The sequence below is a fragment of the Pinus tabuliformis genome, chromosome J (assembly GCF_031772625.1).
Source record: "Pinus tabuliformis cultivar Carrire ecotype Pingquan chromosome J, CPIR1, whole genome shotgun sequence".
Lineage (NCBI taxonomy): Eukaryota > Viridiplantae > Streptophyta > Pinopsida > Pinales > Pinaceae > Pinus > Pinus tabuliformis.
In genome coordinates, this window is record NC_142295.1 from 1098515612 (window position 1) to 1098537752 (window position 22141).

Genomic DNA, 22141 nt, shown 5'->3' on the forward strand with positions numbered 1-22141 from the left:
TGGATAGATTGACGTGGAGAGGGTAACAGTCCAGATATGCTCAGTTACCAATTCCTTTGGATGATAATAATAACCAAGGAATTGGTAACTGCATGGATTCATTTGGGGATCGTAACAATCCAGATCTGTTTAGTTATAAATTCTTGATGCTCTCTCGGCTCTCATCATCTAGTGCAAGACAGGTCAGCATGTCGATAGCTAAGATTTGCAGACCATGCATCAATATCTCTTTGTATTCGAGAATGTCTTTGAGATTGCTTATGTTAAAGACTATCTCAGAGATCTCCTTCCTTAAAATCTTCCCTGTGATGTGAAGCCTGTACTGCTTGCCAACATTCTTACAAGGTGGACAACGAGCTTGATAGTCTTGATTTTTGATTTGTGGATGGCTGAATTTATCTATGCAAGTCTTATATAAGTCCTATATTCTTAGAAAAAAGTTCTTTCTTGCTTGAAATATTAGTTACTATTATTAAGTTAAATACAATTATTTATAAATATAAAAAAAAAAAAAAATTATAATATGTTTTCAAGAATTTCAATTTACATCTTGACAAAAACAAATTATTTAACAAACCACTCTACCTAAAATCTTTTAATGTGTCATTCATATATTATATATATATTTATATTTTGTAAATAAAATGTATGAAATTAATCTAAAGATCAATATCAATATAAGATACCAATTAAATACAATTATTTCATAAATGTAAAAAAATTAATTATAACACGTTTTCAAAAACTTCAATGTAAATCTTTAAAAAACAAATTATTTAACCAATCACTCTATCTAAAATCTTTTAACATGATATTTTATATATATAAGTATATCTTTCAATGTTATATATATATAATCCATAAAATCAATCTAAATATCAATGTAAAATACCAATATCATAATTATGTGGCGGATTATTGATGATTGACTCCTAAAATTAAATTATGTAATAAAATAATGGGGAATATTAGAAAATATATATAATATTGGTAAATAGTTGTTCTATTTAATAGGTTAAAATTTAAACGTGGGAATTATTGATGATTGACTCCTAAAATTAAATTATGTAATAAAATAATTGGGAATATTAAAAAGTATATATACTGTTTGTAAATAGTTGTTCCATTTAATATGTTAAAATTTAAAGATGGTATTTTTTAATAAATTTTATTTAAAATTATATTAGAATTTTGAAAAAAAATTATTAACATGGTATATATTAATTATTAAAATTATATGCCCACGGGGCTTTGGATTGACGGTGAATGGGTGCCTTGTTAAGACACTCCTTGCGATAGGTCACCGGTTCAAATCCCCCGTGGGTACTTAGGTTAGTCTTAACATAGAAAAAAAAAATTATTAAAATTATATAATTTAAAATCAGTAAAAATATATAATATAAAAATTACTACCCTGGTATATATTAATTATTAAAATTATATTATTAATTATTAAAATTATATAATTTGAAAACAATAAAATTATATAATTTGAAAACAATAAAATTATATAATTTATAAAATTATATATTTCATTTTAATAATTTAAATATTTATTTTTATTTCTAAATATATACATAAACTCAATCTTAAAACTAACAGATGTATAATAACTTACATGTATTTCATCTACTTTTCTGGTTCATTGTCCTCTCGTGGTTTTCGCATTGGTGTGCTAGAGTCGCTTTGGTATTTTACTTTTCTGTCGTAGTCGATTTGAATGGTTTATTTGTCAGTTGGTTTTGATGCCATATGGAGAGACTAGCTCTATGTGAAGGCTGAAATTTTCTACCTATGGACAAGACATGGAACCATTTTAGGTTTCGGGGGAAGCACTTTTGTGGTCTTGTAAGGGTTATAAAGGTTTTGAGGTCCATCTAGTTCACCATGCCTCGACAGCGAGGCCGTAGCAGTAGAGGTGTTGGGAAGAGTAGCAAAACCAGTAGGTCTCACTTTGAGGTTTTGTCACAGGAGGTGACTGATGTGTACCAAACCACAATCCCCATGCACTCAAGATGATATCCATTGACTAGAAATAAATGTTCACAAAGACAGATAATAAGTCTCAAATTTTGGGGTCCTCAAAGAAAACTCCCATTTTCTCCCAAATTGTGAGCACAAGAAGGCCACGAAATGCACACAATTACTCATTGATAGCGAAAAACATTATTGAAGAAAATTCTTAAAGAAAAACATGATGAAGAAAATGAAATTATAGCCTTACTTAATAATTTGCCAAAAAAACCAGTAAAAAAAATGAAAGACAACCTAGATCGATTGCAAACTTGAATAAGACCTATAGAAAAACACATACCGTGCAAATTTAGACTTAAATACTAAAAAAATATCATAAAATTTGGCTACACAGATATCCCGTTTAACTTCTATTACATAAATCCTGAACACAATATAATCCTTCTCCAAATACGAATCACCAAATACTTAACGATTTTATTTGATATCCATTAAAATTACTTTTCACGTGTCCATCATTGCCAGCTTGTTAGCGTGAACATTTTAAACTAATACGACATTGCTCATTTGTTAGCGTGTACTTTATGAATAATAACTTAATTACTTCTTAAATTATACACGTATACATCATGCTGGTTTGTTAGCGTGAACCTTTGTAACTAATACGCCATTGCTGAGTGGAATTGTTTCCAATTATACAACAATCATCATTTTAATTTTAATCATTCTTAATTATAAACATTTCGTCGTTTATTTAATAATAATAAAAAAATAGAGGTATGGATTCCATCGATATTTTTAGAGGTATACGCAATGTATGGGGAATCGCGATTATAGTTTGAGAATATTTTAAAATTTAATTAATAAAAATAAGTTAAATTAAATAATGATTATAATGTTTTTGGAATATTTTAAAATTTAATTAATAAAAATGGTTATAGACGAGGAATATACTAAATTTAATTAATCAAAATGAGAGTAATTAGGATCATCTAGAGTAGTGAGGTAGATTCTTGTTATATGAAAATATGTTATTTTTTATACTTATTTTTTATGTAAATGAAATATAATGATAAAAAATATTATTATAATGTCTATCTGATTAAGAAAATTATTTTATTTTTCTGATTCTAATGTGAGAAAGATAGATGTCCACATGGGGTAGCTCAAGCGGCAAGGGCCGTGGAAATGAAGTCTCACTGAACCGGAAGTCTTGGGTTCAAATCTTGGGCTACCCTTCCCCCGTAGAGGGGTACATAATGGACATGTAAATAGGAGAGTCCCACCCTAGCTTACAAAAAAAAAATGTGAGAAAGATAGATTTCCAAAAAAACACATTGAATTAGAGATAGATTTTCATTAAAACAAAATTGAATTAAACAAATTTATTGAGTTTTGTTATTAAATTTTTATGTATTTTATCTGATGGGTCAACTTTAACTTGAGAAAAAAAAGGAATTACACAACTTATTGTAAAATGGATCATTTTATTAAATATGATTTGTTTATATATTAATGTCCACATCTAATTAGAATATGAACTTATTAAAAATTGAATAATAATCTCCAGTCCCTAAGAAATTGGTGGGTGGGTAGCCATGTGACACAAATATAATTTTTCTAATTTATTAAAAGTCAATATAACTTAAGAAACTCCTTAACTCACTACAATCATGGATAAACATTAAGACTAAGCATATGTTGAGCATTAGAATATCAACATATTAGAATTAGAATAATATCAAATCTCTAGGAAATTGGTGGGCATAGAAACATATCGCACAAATATAATTTTTTAAATTTATTAAAAATCAATATAACTTAACAAACTCCTTAACACACTACAATCATGGACAAACATTAAGACTAAACATATGCTAAACATATTCTCTTCTCTTGAGAATCAATCTAAACCTTAAAAAGTCAATAAATCTTCATCTACCTTAAAAAAATAAAAATAAAAATTTGATAAATCTTCATCTAAAAAATCAGCAAAAATCAGCAAATCATCATCTACGCAAGTTGTAAATTCATGATCAAATTAAAATAAACAAACTGATTTAGAAATAAATTTGCGTTATTTTTTTTTTTATTTTTTATTTTTTATTTTTTATTTTTTTTTCAGAGAGAAAATCATCATGGATTATATTAAGAGAATATAAAGATCAAAATACATGAAAATCGAAAAGCATAGTCAACATAATTACAGATTGTATCAGATACTATCACCGATGATCAGACAGCATATTAGCCAGAGAAAAACAAACACATATAACGCTTCACGAGGAGGCATAAGTGAAGCCAACAATCAAAATAGATTTAAAATGTGCAGGATCAGCAAGAGCCGCAAATAAGAAAGCATATGGGTCCAAAAAGAGCTTGCTAAAAGCAGACCAGGATCTGTGATTAATCCGAAGGAGGCATGAAACCCGAAATTGAGACCAGGATAGAAGCAAGGGGCGTCCTGGAGTCCTGGAAAATGCGATCATTTCTCCATTTCCATAAGAACCAGCAGGTGAGAATGAATAAAGAACGCCAGGTAGGATTCTGAACACTCCACCAATTGAAACCATCCTGAACAGATGAAAAAACCCGGTGAGAAAAACCATAAATCAAAGACAAGTCATACCAGATTGTAGAAGATGAGGCACATTGGAAGAACATGTGTGTATTGGATTCAGCTTCAGAAAGGCACATTTGACATCTTCCCGGACCCTGCCATCCCTTTCTTTGGAGAACCTCCCAGGTGAGATTCCTGTCCGAGAAGAGAAGCCATGAGAATAGAATCATCTTGAGCGGACAAGATGTTTTCCAAAATTTGAGTGGAAAAATGGGGGAAGAAGGCGGCTGTCCTGATGAGAAAGCAACATATAGATCTCTGACACAGATAGATTGAGAGAATTTCTCGAGTGACCAAATCAGTTCATCCTTTGAACCCGATTGAATGATTCCTTTGCTTGAAAAGCTGTTGATAGCCGATAACCATAAGGGGCGAAGAGAGAGGGGCAAGGATAATTCGACCCCATCCTTCCAAACTGGATTCTGAGAGGACCATGATTTAATTAGCTTATTCCACGTGAAGAGGCCTCTTGAGTAGAAGAAGGAGAGCAAGGCATGGGGAATCATCGATTCCAGCTTATACAGGGTTGAGTCAAAACCAATATAAATACTCGATCCTGAGGAAAGTCTCCATCTTAAATTCTCCATGAAGAAAGACTGGATCTTTCTAAAGCTTAGCCATATAGAGGATCCTCTTCTGATGCCCAATGTTTGCCTCCTGTACCAGAATACCATGCTCCTTCCTTTGAGATATTTTTGATTAATGATGATGCTCCACTGACTTTTGCCATAAATTCCTCTAAGAAGAGATTTGCAGAGAAGGGCTTTGCCGAAAGATCGCATGTGCAGAAGGCCCCATCCACCCAACTTCTTCGGCCTTGAAATAGAATCCATCTTCACTAAATGGATCTTGGACTGATATGATCTACCACCCCATAAGAAGTTGGCTGCCAAAGAACCCATTTTGTTTGTAATGGATGCAGGAAGAAGGAAGAGGTGGGCCCAATAAACCGCCAGTTGAGATAGAACGGCCTGCACCAAGGTAAATCTGCCCGCCAGGGATAAAAATCGCATCTCCCAACATGAAATTTTGTTATAAAAACGATCAATCAGCCACTGCCAGTCCCGAGAGCGATATCCCTTAGCTTTTAAGTGGAAGCCCAGATATTTAAAACCATCCTTTATCAGAGCATGTTTTATGCCAAACAGCGCAGCAATCCATTGAGCTAAGTCCAGATTTGTTTCGTTATGATACAGCATAGACTTGTCTTTGTTTATAATCAGACCAGATGCGGATTGAAATTTCTGAAAGATCACATTTAGACAAATCCATGTTGATTTACATAACATCGCAAAAATAAGAATATCATCTACAAAAAGGTTATGAGAAAGGGAGATATCCTTGCATATCTTAATCGGCCTGCACCTCCCTTCAGCAACTGCCATATTGATCTGAGAGCTAAGAGAGTTCATCACAAGAATGAATAGAAGTGGTGAAAGAGGGCAGCCTTGGCGAAGACCCCTCTCCGCTTGGAAGAAAGATGAAGGGATACCATTTATAATAACTGAATATTTGACGTTTTCAACACACGCCATTATCTAGTTAATTCCTTGAGCTCTTAATCCGATTATAGCTAGAAGGATTCTAAGGAAACCCCAGTCTACGCAGTCGAAGGCTTTTTTGAGGTCTATCTTTAGAACGGCGGCATCAATATTATTGGATATGATTGAGAAGAGGAATTCCTGTGTCATAGCAACGGCATCCAGAATGAGTCTGTCTTTTAAAAATGCATGCTGTTCCTTTGATATAAAGGAATTTAGAACAACCTTCATCCTTTCCGCAATTATCTTGGATATAATTTTAAAGAGAGTATTGCATAAGGAAATCGGCCTGAAATCCAAAAATGATTCTGATTTGTCCTTTTTGGGAATAAGAGCTAAAAATGTGGCAGTTAACGCATTGTTAATATTCCCGGATATGCGGGAGGCTTCGACCATGCACAGCATATCATTTTTGAACAAATCATAGAAATGAGAGAAGAACTCTATCGGCCAACCATCGGGCCCCAGACTTTTATCCATTTTGAACTTTTTAATGGTGTCATGAAGTTCCTCTTCCAAAATAGGCTTAAAAAACTCATCATTTGCGCCCTCATCAAACATTACAGGCATCAGATCCACAACCCATAGAATATCATTTGTTTCGCTTCTCTGCCTTTTATATTGATTTTGAAAAAATCTTGTGGCTTCAGCCGAAATATCCTGTTGAGTGTGGAGAAAGCCCCCTTTGCCATCTTCAATCTTCCAAATAGAGTTCTTCGCCCTTCGTGCATTGGCGAAATTGTGAAAAAAATTTGTATTGCGATTGCCCTCCCTGAGCCATGTCGCTCTGCTTTTTAGCCTCCATGATGCTTCATCCTTTTGCAGCAGCTCTTGTTTCTTTTTTTCCAAGGTTCTGATAAGGATTTTTTGATCAAAAGATAGACCATTATAATAGACCGAGTTAGAGAGATAACATATTTCTTTTTTAATATCGAATAGCTCCTGTTTGTCCTTCTTCCTCTTCTTTATTTGCCAATCCTTGGCAACATCCCTCAACAATTGAATTTTTTCCCGAAAAGTATATAAGAAAGCCCTTTCAGATTGATGGATATCCCTCCAAATGTTTGTTATGAGTTCATTGAAAGATTTGTCCTCGAGATGGGTTCTATTAAATTTGAAAGGATAGCCCATCCTACAATCCATATTCATCCATTCCAGGAAGATGGGCCTGTGATCCGAGGAAAAATCATTTCCAGTTCTAGCGACAGGCATTCCCCAATTTTCAATAATGCTGGCATTTATAATAAAGCGATCAATACTTTTAGCCATGAAGGTTGTACCAGTCCTGCCGTTATCCCACGTTGGGACCATTTTCTCAGGGATTATTTCAACTAAATTCCTATTTAGAAGTTCCTGTCGCATTTTATCATCCATACGATCCTTCTTCCTATACTGACCCCAACATTCCTCAGAGTTAAGGGTCATGTTTAGATCACCTGCTATTAATAAAGATTCAATGTCTAGAATTTCAGAATCAAACAACTTGTCCCAGAAAGGGGATCTGTTCCTATAGGGCGCATAAATATTCAAGATGTTGAGGTTCTGAGACCTTCCTCTGATAGAAGCCGAGATAAGAATCCCAGCGCAGCATTTGAAGGCCTTTGCTCTGACCCAAGCTGGGTCCCACAAAACTGCCAGACCACTAGACATACCATCAGCTTCAGTGGCAACCATATGCCAAGACGGAAACATTATTCTGAAGAAATCCAGAGACACTGTACTTGAGTGCATTGTTTCTCATGTGTTTTAAAAATTCCGAATTAAATTAAGATAAAAAAATGTGAATACTTCACGGAATATTATTATATTGACCTGACTCTAACGCAAGAGAGATGGATTTCCCTTTAATAAATAATAATAATAAAATCTTATATATTTTTAAAATTCCCATTCAAATTAAGGATGTGAATAGTTCACAACCGAACATTTTGATGCAATTCTTTATTTTCCAAGGGATTGTTTGTCAATGTATTTTAAGAGACACTCTGTAACGACAATTGAATCCCCGGCACGTTGGAGGTGCAATTTTATTTTTACATTCGTATGTATCAATCAATCATGAAACAATTCCATGGCAGACTCAACAAGGGATTGAATGGGAAGGCGGTGCCTGCTCAAACCCATACTACCGGAGAATGCACTGTAACTCTCTAACTCCGACCTCGTCTCCAGCACTCCCTTCAAAGCCACCTCCAATTCTGACCTCATTACTATCGCTGCTCTTTCCATCTGCATAACACCGATCAGAAGCTCGATGCTAAATCTCCTGATGTCAGAGAGAGAGCAGGGATGCAAACACACAAACACAGAACAGAACTTGAACTTCACAACTTGGTTTCATTCGCTGTTAATCATGTATTTATACACATCAAGAGAGAGCTCGAAGCTTCCCCCTTCTGTTGAATTCTAGTTGCTCTACGCCGACTAACACTGATGACTACGTCGACTATCACCGTCATACGGTCGTTGTGATTAATGGTCTAACACCTGACACTTGGAAACTCCTTTGATGGACGCGGGTGCCTCCGGAAGACCTCCACCAATTCTGAAACCAATGATATATTTGTTACAGCTCTCCATTCTGTGAAGACACGATCGAAATCCGATTTGGACACAAGCTTGACGATCTGAGCAGCCAGTCCTATTGCGGTGTCCTGATGCGCGCCCCGTTTCTCTATTGAAGACTTCACAACTTGAAAATGTATAACAAAAAAAATTTGGTGGATTGATCGAAATTAATTTGGGGATTGACGTTTTGATAACACTACTCTACCTGAGCTGCAACGGCTGTGACTTCACACAATTCAACGTAATCTGTTTCACTGTATGAACAGAGACTCTGAAGAATTCTCACTGCATGTATCCCCTGAAGATCGTCTTCCAACACAAAGATCAGCTTTACGATTATATTGGAATCATATTTGGTTCGAACCTGCAACCTAAGGCTGATGATTCTTCGGCAGTTGTGTTTACTTTCAAGAGAAAGAAGAGCTAGCCTTGCCGACCAGCTTCGTCATCGTGGTAGCGTACTGGCCTTCACAAATAACACTCCTCTCCATGAAAAACATGGAGAAGAGATCACGCAAAACTCCACCAGTACTCCCTATGCTCTCTCGCCCTGCATCGTCCAGTGCAAGACTGGTCAAAGTGTCGATAGCCAGGATTTGCAGAGCAGGCGTCGATATTTCTCTGTATTAGATAATGTCTCTGAGATTGTTTATGGCAAAGACTATCTCAGAGATCTCTTTCTTTAGAATCTTCCCCATGAAGCCTGTACTGCTTGCCAACATTCTGACGAGCTACAGAGCGAGCTTGACAATGTTGATTTCTGACTCCGGAGTGTTTGGATTTATCTCTGCGAGGCCTATAATCTTCGGAAGAAGTTCTTTGCTGCCTCCGATTTTAGCACAGTTGACATGATCTTTAGCCAAGCTTTTCAGTATCCAAAGCCCCAGGAGACTGAAAAACGAGTATTCATATTCACTCGAGCAGCGATCCCCGTACTGCCTGCGCAGATTACTCGTCTTGGCAAAATCACTCGAATGGATTTCGATTTTCTTGCTATCATACAACAAAGAGGCTATGGACTCCATGGACCCTAATGCAATTCTGGTTTGTCCTCACTAAGTTGGTGATAATCTCTGCAGCCGCTCTTCGAATATCCTGCTCGTGATGGTTACTCCAATTGAGCATCTCAATCAGCCTCTCCACCACGTCGCTCATGGTTCCAATTTCCTTCATCGTCTCTTCCAAGAATCGATCACTGTTAACAAGCGTGCACAGGATCCGCGTTCCAGTTCGCTGTCCATGGCTCCCGTCGGACTGCAACAGCTCCACGCTGTATGTCACGAAATCCATCTTCAGCCCGTAAAAAACGCTTCCTTTGATGCACTGAGAATACGCGTCATAGAAAAAATGGCGGACGGTGTGGAGCTCAGACGTGTCGAAGCCGTATTCTTCGTTGACCTCGGTGAGCAGTTTCATTGTGACAACTTTCCATTGCCAGTAGGCCTTCTCCAGCAGAAGCAAGAGAGCTTCGGCCAAGGCCAGGCCGTAGAAAATATTGAGCGCCAATTTCTGATTTTTCATTTGTTCATTGCCCACAACATGGCTAAAGTTATGCTTGCTTAGCTGATAGACAAACAATACGAAGCATGTAGAAACCGCGAACAATTGCAGCCAGAAGAGCAACTTGCTCACATTTTTTGATATGAAGAGCCACCCAGTGTAAGGCACCAATTGAACTTTGGACATAGACAATGTTCTCTTCAAAAATCCGTGTTCATCCACACCTGCACTATGCTCTTCAGATGACCGACCATTTTCTTCTAGACGTTGGCTCGGATTTGACTTATTAAGGAAACACCTGCAACATAACCTTAATATAGACGTGCCGCCGTTATAGAATCTGCTGCTCATCCGTCTAGCGTCGTCTCTGAGAGTGGCCATGGATAGCCTCATCTCGTGTTGCCACTCATGCTCGCCGCTGCGGCTAAAGATTCGAGTGCCTTCTATCAATAATATAATAGTCACGAAATAGAAGTCCAGCGTGTCTAAGACTATCGCGTAACCCCCGAGAATAACGACTGTGGCCCAGATGAAGGCCAAGGCTCCGAGCTCGGTGGCAGCTTTCTCCAGAATGGCAGCCTGAACGCAACTAAAGTAAGTTTCTTCTCGGGCACCGCAGCCTTAGGAGCCATGATCATGTCCAGACCATGCCCCTCGGGCCTTCTCGTCTGACTTATCTCTTCAGAATATCCATGATCGCCCGGGTAATGGCTGCTGCCACTGTTGCTTGTAGACTGGCGTGTTTCGGTTCTTTCAACCCGCGGTTTGAAAGGCAAAACCCGTTTACGATTGCCGTCTGGTCCCGGTGAAGGAGCCATTACTATATCCAGTCGGACGCTCGTTTCTGTGCCCTCGGCGCCACTTTCTCCAACTCCTGTTTGCATTGGGCACGACCCACTGTCGACACTGCATTCAGCCTCTGGAAAATCTTTGTATGAGAGGACAACTATCCTACTATTCAGTTTTATCGGTTTGATCCATCGGTGTCTACCCCAACATATACTTTATTCTTATTTATTTTTATTTCCAGGGGCATATACTGTTAGACCAGAGCATACATAACACATAGCGGATTCATACTCAGAGACTTAGATGGCAATAGCAGAGAATAATTCACAGAGACAGACAAATGGAGAAACAACAAGATTACTCAGTCAGAAATAGCGGAATAGATAAAACAATCATTGGAGAACAGAAATCACTTTGCATTACATAGCAGGCTTGGGCCTTGGCTTGCTTTCCTTAGCCAGAGAAATTACAAATTTATAGAGGCAGAAGAAAGATCTAGAATCCTGTGTGTGATTCTGATGGAGATCTGGAATGATCTAGAAACCACTGGCGGTGTAGGAGGATCTAGAATCCTGCATGTGATTCTAGAAACTAATGGCGGTGTAGAAAGATCTAGAATCCTGGAGATCTAGAAAGATCTAATCTAGAATCCTCCGTGAATTTGGCTTCACACTTAACATTCTCCCACTTGAAGCCAAATAAGAGTCATCAAGTCACACCAAGTCCTACCATGCCTCTACATAACTCATGTTTATTTTGTGGTAGAATCTTAGTGAGCATATCAGTAGGGTTCCTATTTGTATGGATCTTTTCCAAGGATAACTATTCTTCCTCCAACACATGCCGGATCCAATGGTACCTTAAGTCAATGTGCTTGGTTTTTGAATGAAATGCTGGGTTTTTCGCCAAGTGAATGACACTCTGACTATCACAATATAACACATACTTGTCCTGCTTTATTCCTATTTCTCCTAAGAATCGCTGCATCCACGACATCTCTTTACAAGCTTCTGTTGCAGCTATGTACTCTGCTTCTGTTGTAGAGAGGGCTACTATTCTTTGTAGCCTTGACACCCAAGATACTGCTGCACCTGCAAATGTATACAAATAACCTGTAGTGGAATTTCTAGTATCCATATCTCCAGCCATATCTGCATCTGTAAATACTTCAAGCACAGTCTCATCATGACCAAAACATAAACAATAATGACTAGTACCCTTGAGATACCTTAAAATCCATTTTACTGCTTGCCAATGTTGTTTGCCTGGACTGGTAAGGAACCTGCTCACTACTCCCACTGAATATGCAATGTCTGGTCGTGTGCATACCATGGCATATATTAAGCTGCCAACTACTGAAGCATAAGGAATTCTGCTCATCTCTTCTTTCTCTTTGTCATTACTAGGACATAATTTAGTACTCAGCTTGAAGTGGGTTGCAAGGGGTGTACCAACTGGCTTGGCATCCTTCATATTAAACCTGTCAAGCACCTTCTTGATATATTTTTCTTGTGACAGCCACAACCTTTTGTTTTTCCTATCACGCATAATCTGCATGCCCAATATCTGTTGTGCTGGTCCCAAATCCTTCATTGCAAATTTGCTACCCAAATCTTTCTTCAACCTATTGATCTTATTCTTATCATGCCCAACAATCAACATGTCATCCACATATAACAATAATATGATATACTTTCCTTGATCATACCTCTTGATATAGACACAATGGTCAGCTTCTAACCTCTAAAAACCATGTTCCAACATGAATGAATCAAATTTCTTGTACCATTGTCGAGGTGCCTGTTTCAACCCATAGAGACTCTTCTTCAACCTACAAACAAGGCCTTCTTTTCCTTTTTCTATGAAGCCTTCTGGCTGCTCCATATAAATTTCTTCCTCCAACTCACAATGAAGGAAAGCAGTTTTTACATCTAATTGTTCACATTCTAGGTTTAAAGCAGCAACTAGACCAAGAATGACTCTAATGGATGACATTTTAACAATAGGTGAAAAAATTTCAGTGAAGTCAATACCTTCTTTTTGGGCAAAACCTTTCACCACCAGTCTTGCTTTATACCTCTCCTTATTTTTGTCACCTTCATGCTTAATCCTGTACACCCATTTGTTTTGTAGAGCCTTTCTACCTTTTGGGAGGTTTACCAACTCCCAAGTTTTATTTTCCTGCAAAGAGTTCATTTCTTCTTCCATTGCTTTCTTCCATTCTTTACTGTGCTCGACTTTACAAGCTTCTTGAAAATAATTAGGTTCACCTTCATCAGTGAACAAAATATAGTTTGAAGGAGGATACCTTTGTGAAGGCTTATGAGGCCTAGAAAATCTACGAACCAACTGTGGTGGTGCATTGTCAGGTTGAATCTCCTGTAAAGGTTCCTGCAAGATTCCTGTTGTTCATTATTTTCCACTTGTTGTTCTTCATGCTCCTGAATTTGCTGTTCATTTTCTTGTATTGGTGGTATGTTTTCCTGCTGCTCTTCAAACCTGTCAATAACCTTCTTAACCTCCAACTCACCTACAGTCCTCTTGAACATTTCTGACTCATTAAATATAACATCCCTGCTTCTAATAATTTTATGTTTGATTGGATCCCATAGACGATAACCAAGATCTTCATCCACATATCCCAAAAAAATGCATTTCATAGATTTATCATCTAGCCTAGTTCTATTTCCTTTGGGAATATGTATGAATGCTTCACATCCAAAGATTTTCAAGTGAGAATAATTCAAATTCTTACCAGTGCAAACTTCTTCAGGGATACCATAATCCAAGGCTGTAGTTGGAGATCTATTTATGAGGTAGCAAGCGGTCCTGACTGTTTCAGCCCAAAAATTCTTCTCCAAACCAGAATTGGACAACATACTTCGCACTTTTTCCATAATGGTGCGATTCATCCTTTATGCGACACCATTTTGTTGAGGAGTACCAGGCACAGTCTTCTCATGCTTTATGCCAAACCTGTTACAATATTCCTTAAATTCGTTTGAGCAATATTCTCCACCATTATCTGTTCTTAAACACTTCAGCAATTTGTTAGTCTCTCTTTCAACAGAAACATGGAATTTTTGAAATATTCCAAACACTTCACTTTTATTTTTCATAGGATATGTCCAAACTTTCCTGGATGCATCATCTATAAATGTTACAAAATATGATTCTCCTCCTAATGATTTGATGTTAACAGGCCCAAACACATCCGAGTGTACCAATTCTAACACATTTTTATTTCTGTCATGGCCACCTCTAAGGAATGAAACCCTTCTTTGTCTACCATATATACAATGCTCACAAAGATCAAGATTGTCGGATTTCAAACCTGGCAATAAATTTTTACCAATAAGGATTTTTAAGCCCTTTTCGCTCATGTGACCCAAATGCTTATGCCACAGATCTGCTGAATTTCCTTCTTTTGTGACAACAGCCAAATCTGATTTTCCTATTAGTGTCTTCAATGTGTATAATGTTCCCGTCTTGGGTCCTTTGGCCACGACCAATGCACCTTTGCTAATTTTCCAGCCTCCTTTTCCAAAGCTTGTCGAATAGCCTTCATCATCCAGTCGTCCCATAGAGATTAAACTCATGTGCATTTCTGGTACATGCCTGACCTGTTTCAACAATATATCTTGTCCATCTTTCATCTTGATCTGGACATCTCCCACTCCAACAATACTGCAAAAGTGATTATTCCCCAAATGCACTCTACCATAATCACCAGGATTATATGAAACAAAACTATCTTTGCATGGGGTTACATGGTGAGATGCCCCAGAGTCAAGGATCCAATCAAATCTACTGCTAGATGTATATACACATGCATCCTCTACTGAAACAGTAGACAACACATCACCATCTGTGGCTACAACAGTAGTCTCACCTTCATTTATGTTGGATGACTTGTGATTTGTACTAGATGGTCTCATATCCTTTTGTCCTTTCTTCCAGAATCGACATTCTTTCTTCATGTGCTCGGTTTTGCCACAATGAAAGCAGATGATCCTTCCTCTCCTTGATTTTGATCGGCCTCTCAATCTTGATCGCCCTTGCAAGCCTCAATCCATTCTCCTACCACGTTCAGCTAGAGCTAGAGCCTCTCCTCCCTGGTTTTCCGCAATTGACTTGTGTCACAGCTCCTCATTCGTTAAACTGTTGCTGACATCATCAAACTTCAGGGTCCCTGTAGTTGTTGAAGTGCTCATAGCTACAATTAAATTTTCCTAGCTGTCTGGCATAGAACACATTAGCAAAATAGCTCTAATTTCATCATCTAAAATGATTTTAACAGAGGCAAGCTGATTAGTAATAATATTAAATGCATTCAAGTGCTCAGCAACTGAAGCACCCTCCTTCATTTTGAGATTATAAAGCTTCTTCATCAAGAACACTTTGTTTGATGCTGTGTTCTTCTCATATAGATCATGGAGCTTCTTCCATAATCCTTCAACCGTCTTTTCTCCAGACACATTGAAATAAACATTCTTTGCTAAATATTGGTGGATTTTTGCAATCGCCTTTCTATCTAGCTTATTCCACTCTTCATTTGTCATCAATGAGGGTTTCTTTGTTGTGCCCTCAATCGGCAAGTTCTGATCCTTTAAAATCAATATATCCTCCACCTGTGATTTCCATAGGGCAAAATTAGCCCTGCTCAACTTCTCCATATTTGTAAGTGTTGTCTCCATTTTCAATCAAATTCACACCCCAAAACACAAAAAACTCCACTTAAAAATAAAACTTTAATTATTACTCTTTAAAATTTAGTAATAATGACCTTTCTCCTTTTAAAATACCCTTTTCAAAAACCCTGCTCCCTTTTAAAATATACTTTTCAAAATTCCAACATATAATTATATATGTTTCATAATAAATATAAAAACATATATAATGTTTTAACCTTTTCACATTTCACACATACATATGTTGGTTTGAGAAAAAAACTTGACGTATACGTGCAAGCTTGATGTAAAAAAAGCCTTACGAACACCACGTTTCAACTCCAATCTTCACGGATCTCCACTTTTCAAACTCCAGAAACACGTTTCAACATAGGTCCACGACCTTGTTTTTCTTGCAGCAACTGTCATTTAGTTCCAATGTTCCTCAGCTATTTCCTTGACAGATCCTTCAACGGCTCTAGGAGTAACAACCAACGTTTTAACGAACGCTGCCAGAGCAAGGCGATGGCATTAAGCAGCTTGCACAATGGATATTCGACCCTCGCTCAGATACCAGGTCTTAGACCAGAGCATACATAACACACAGCGGATTCATACTCAGAGACTTAGACGACTATAGCAAAGAATAATTCACAGAGATAGACAAATGGAGAAACAACAAGATTACTCAGTTAGAAATAGCAGAATAGATAAAACAATCATTGGAGAACAGAAATCACTTTGCATTACATAACAGGCTTGGGCCTTGGCTTGCTTTCCTTGGCCAGAGAAATTACAAATTTATAGAGGCAGAAGAAAGATCTAGAATCCTATGTGTGATTCAGATGGAGATCTGGAATGATCTAGAAACCACTAGCGGTGTAGGAGGATCTAGAATCCTGCATGTGATTCTAGAAACTAATGGTGGTGTAGAAAGATCTAGAATCCTAGAGATCTAGAAAGATCTAATCTAGAATCCTCCATGAATTTGGCTTCACACTTAACATATACTTGACTGTTATGACACTCCTTTCGTTAATAGTGTATAGACTCTGAAATGGCATGCTCCGAGGTGTGATTGGTTTCTTATGGCTTGTCGGTTACACTCTTGTGCCAGACATGGCAAGGAGTTCCGAATTTTTTTGAAGAAGTATAGCTTTTGGAAAAGTTAAAAAACTATAGGAACCTCAAGCATAAAACTCTAATGGCTTAAACTTACTGGCTCTAACCAAATATAATAAAAGGAATGTTGTCAAGTTTGACAATGACAAATTCAAGAGACCAATACGAACTAAATTAGTTTTGGGAGGATGCTCGTGTTCCTTCATTTACATCGGAGACTAATTTTTTTTTAAATAATATTTTATTTATGCCATACCACGTATCCTAATAAGTAGGTCATTTTAAGTTTACGACGTATCCTAATAAAGAGGTCATTTTTACCTGGTGGCGGCGGATGCCCTGTCCAAGCATGGGTTACTCTCCGCCCTGGGCTGATGTTTTTTTTTATTTTTGCAAGATGGTTTTGTGTCTAATCCTTCGATTTCTAAAGCGACATGAATTATGATCTTCTTGCTCTTTGTCTGGGGCTGTGAGGGTTCCTGGCTTCCATATTTTCCCCCTGGTTGGGAACAACGATGGTCTTGTTTCCTTAATGTATTGAATTGACATACTTTTGTTTTTTCTTAGAGATATCTCAGCGATGATCTTGCCTGCGCTTTGATGTATGACAACTTCTAGATGTTATGTTCTTTCTTTAAAAAAAAATGGTTAATTTCTCCTTTATTAATGTCAAAGGATGTCAAATAGTGTTGTCACTAATGGTAGTGGATGTCAATGAGTTTTTCCATTGATGCCAAAAGACGTTCAAGTTCCAAGAGGTTTAAGCACAAGCATTGAGCATGTTGTTGAAGGCATTTTGTGTGTATTAAATTAGCTCTGATGTCTTTGTAAAGTGATCACATAGATAGGTTTCAAAAATAGCTTTCCAACGGTATAAGGTAACTTGAAAAACACCACAGGAATCAAAAGTTATGTTTGGTTAAATTTTTGGAATGGTTATAGGGTTTTAGGGTTCCACTCATGCCACGTCATCGCGCCTCGACCTCCTTCCTACTGCAATGTTAAGTCCCACGGTCGACAGAGCTCGAGGTGAATAATTTCGCGATAGTTGCGATGGAATTTCATGTCTGAACCCAGGATCATACGTAAAGCAGTTCACAAAGGTGTAGTCACGGTTGGCAAAGCCTAATAGATGACCTTTTCTCATTAGTGATCGAGAAATATCTTATCCCACCCTAGACAAATAGTTAAGTGTTCAGCAGAAGAATGTTCTAAGGTCCTGCAATTGAGAGAGCCCAAGAAGATTAAGAAACTTTATGTCATTTGTTGAAGAAATCCACGTCTCGTCGTGGGTTCCTAGTTGTTGGAGCTTGTGAAAGGTTCTGTATTTTCGGCCCTTGTTAAATGTTTAGAGGTGGTTGTTGAAGAATTGCCTCGAATTACTGTGGATCAGGGAAAAAAACAGTTTGTGTGTTTTTAATGGATTTCGGTCTTCGACCCTAAAGTTTTTACAAAGGAAAGAACAAAGAAATCAACCCAAACCCAAACTCCTTTTGTACCTAGTGAGTTAGCAAGGGATACATGGTGTTTTTAAATTGGTTGAGAATGATAAGTAAGATAGTGATGTGGGAGACAGATTGGTAATGACATCATCAGATGATGTCAACATGATGTGTCAGCTTGACACGTGGTAGGCATTTTGGTGTTTTCAGGTGCCCAAGTGACCTATTTCCAGATGGCATGTGGCACCACCAAGAGATGGCATGTGGCTTATATTATGTCAGCATAAGGTGGCAGTGATGTCAACTAATGAGGTGGCTTGTCCTCGAGGATCGTGTCAAGGGTCGTGTTTGGTAAATAATTCCTATGTTAATGGTTTTTCAATTTTTTTTATAAAGTTATGTCTACACACCAAAACACAAAAGGGGAGGCTAGATTCCGGATGTTTCAGGAACTTGGTTGTTTATGCCTCACTACAGGTGTACATAGGAGATTTCCCCCAAACCAATGTTTCTTTGGACCAGTGCTGACCTATTCTATTTAGAAGTTCAGATCTTCGGTATTCTGGGTGATCCATCTGTGTATAATAATGAAATGACCCAATCTCAAACAAAGGCTAAGCGTCTTGGGCGCTAAAAGACTGGTCACCATTTACGGTCATGTGTAAAGGAGCCCAAAGTATCAAGGGCACGGGAGCCTAATGCGAGCATGAAAGTTAAGCCCCCTTAATTATTTACATGTGGTCATGGCACCTACTCATATGCATCAAGGGGTTGAAGGTAAAAGAGCTTAGCACAATCTGAACATGGTAGTTCATAGTTAATGGAGTTGTTGGGAGCCGTTGGCCTCACTAATGTTTCCTTTCATGGATTTGTACAAGTAGTAATGAATTTCCTACCTAAAACAGAGCAATCCACACCGAAATATGTCTCACACCACGAATAATTTAATGAAAAAACGACTCAGGTAGCGGAGATGAGAAATGGAGACTCTGTTGAAGCCGTGTGCATTCATTGTGGTCAAGTATTGGGTAGGGAAAGTCGTATTGACGAAATTAAGAGCTCTAGTAACATGCTGCATTTTTTCATTCTTAAGCTATGAGAAATTGAATGTAGGTTCACCTCATGCCATGTGAAGTCATATGGATTTGTCTCTCTATGTTGTTGGAATGATTAGTAAAAGAAGTAGTTGATGTTGTGAGTATGAGCTACGTGAGAAGGAGTTGTGTAGTATCTATATTGGGTGGAATGTAGAAGAGTGAGAGAAGAGATGTTGTGTGGTGCAACAGAGTAAAAGCGACAGAGCAAGAGTAGAAGAGGATTTCCAACTAAAAAAGTGAATGTTATGTAAAGTAGAGGGAGCTATAGAGGGACAAAAAGCCAATAACATACATCCTAGATCATAGAGTTTAGTCAAATTTCGCAGTTTGAAAATCCCATGAAAGATAGAACTATTGGCTGTAGCAGGTGGATGCCTGCACTTATTAGAGGTTGTTTCCCCTTGAAAAGTTGGTGCTTGCTAATTTAAGGGGGTTGGGCCTCCTGTGATTAGGTGCTCACAAATAAATGATGTAATTAGAGTTAATACTTTTGATTCAGATCATAATACAAAATAAGCTTTGGTGGTTTTTCTCCCATAAGGGTTTCCACATTAAATAATTGTGTTCAAATGATATGTAATTATTGCTAGCTCACGTGCTATTGAATGATTTACAATTTAATATATATCTGCTTAAGATAAAAGGAAAATTTGTAAATTACTTTTTCATCCCTCCCTCCCTCTCATTAATTGTTGATTCCCAACTATCGAACCAAATCAAGGTTCCTTTAGGAACTAATTAACCAATAGAAGGTAGATTAATAAGGAATCATGACAAGACAATAAAGTCAAGATGCTTTTTCAAGTAAGATAGCAATATTTGACGATGCAAACTATGTATTCTGGAAGGTCAAGATGGAAGCCTATCTCATGTCTCTTGGTGTAGATGTTTGGAAATCTGTATTAGTTGAATATGCAGTTCCATTAACTCCTCTAATAGATCTAGATAGAAGACAAACTTATGCGAATAATGCAAAGGCCAAAAATGTTATTCTCTTTGATCTAAATCAATTAGAATTAATGAAAGAAATGCATTGCCATTCAGCTAAGTGAGTTTGGGACAAGCTCAAGAATGGTTAGGTAGGAGATGAGAAAGATAAGAAAGCCAAGCATCAAGCTTTCATAATGATATTTGAGAGCTAAAGGATGAATACAAAGAGAATATAGTAGAATATTTCCTTGGAGTTAATGATGTTGCAAACATGATTATAGGACTTGGTGATGACCTCAAAAATGAAGTAGTTGTCTAGAAGATATTGATATCTATACCAATGAGATTCAATGTTAATATTTCAACAATAGAAGAGATGCCAGAATTGAAATCCCTCACAATGGAGTAGTTCCATGGAACCCTCATAGCTTATGAGATGAGAATAGGAAAAGAGAGTGTTGAGCCAAAGGAGGAAACATTCAAAGCCTCAAAGAAGACCAAGGAATAAAAGAACATAAATATTTCTCTAGCTATGAATCAAATCAGGAGTTGGCCCAATTTTTGAGAAGATTAAAGAAAGGTTTGAGTAGGTATAAGGGAAAGCTATCCTTCAAATGCTTTGACTGTGGTAGAGATGGAAATTTTTCCTCCAAGTGCCCCTATACCAAATCAGAGAAGATGGAAAAATAAAATGATTAAAGGCCCAAAGATAAAGCTCAAAAATACTATAAGTAGAAATCCTTGAAGAAAAAGGGGCTCTATTCCAAACAGGACAGTTCTTCATCAGAAACAAGCAATGAAGAATCCTCTGGGGATGAACATAATGAATACTTTCTTATGGCATTTGCATTAGAATAAAAATCCAAGGACAACTTAGACTTTAAGGAAGAAAAGGAAGGTGTAGTGGATCTCAAAGTGGGGATCATCAACACCATTAATGGATTAAAGAAAGCCAGAAAGAAGAAAAAACAACTCAACGAGTAGATATTGCGAGTTGAAGAAGGTATGTACAACTTTGATAATGAAGAATTTGTTTATCAGAAAGAAAAACTTAAAGAAGTTGTTAAAAGTAAATATGTCCTAGCCCAACAATTAGAAGAAAAACATAATAACTGTATAAAGATAGAGGAGGAGGATAAACACCTATTGACGGTGCTGGACCCGCAAACATGTCAAGGGATCTCCCCAGTAATAAGTCCCCGTTAGACCTCAGACCGTTTGGTGTAGGAGTCCTAGCAGTGGGTCGTATGGTAATGCCTTGATCGCAATTTCACACAAAGACAAGTAAGATAACTCTGTTGGTAGCAAGGGTGTGATAGTTGTAGTGAGTCAAGGAAGGTGCATGAGAGGTTCTAATATGAGAGGGTTGAGATGAGTGTTCCCCTTGGAAACTTGTAATAGTACGTGGCTTGGAAGGGAACACACGATCGATGATGCATCACAACATGGAAGGCAAGTTAGCGAGCAATCCAAAGTGATGGTTAAACCAACAACACATTTTAGAAAGATTCATACATACTTATACAAAATAGTCCAAAAATTCATGCATAAGAAAACAATACATATATCATTTAGAGTAAACCATATAACATAGAATACAATACAACATATGCATGAAACATGCTGGCTCTTATTATATAAAGAAGTGTAAGTTTCAGTCATATAATACATCCATGTCCAACCACTAGTTCCAATAGTGGAATGTTACAGCCACATCTGCTTGCTCCTCCAAAGAGATGTACTAGCTTTGCGCAATGGAGAAGCCATGGCTCGTTACAAGATTGTCCAAACTCTCTCCAAGATAGTCTTATCGGAAGCTTGGTTGACCAAAAGCCTTTACAATGAGTTATGAGGTTCTATTTATAACAAAGGGTGGGGTGACCCTTGA

The 22141-nt window shown here is 37.4% G+C and overlaps 1 pseudogene; it reads right to left on the reverse strand.

Annotated features, from left to right (window-relative positions):
* Window positions 1-8187: 8187 nt before the first annotated feature.
* On the reverse strand, window positions 8188-9993 carry LOC149230871 (uncharacterized; annotated as a pseudogene).
* Window positions 9994-22141: the final 12148 nt, after the last annotated feature.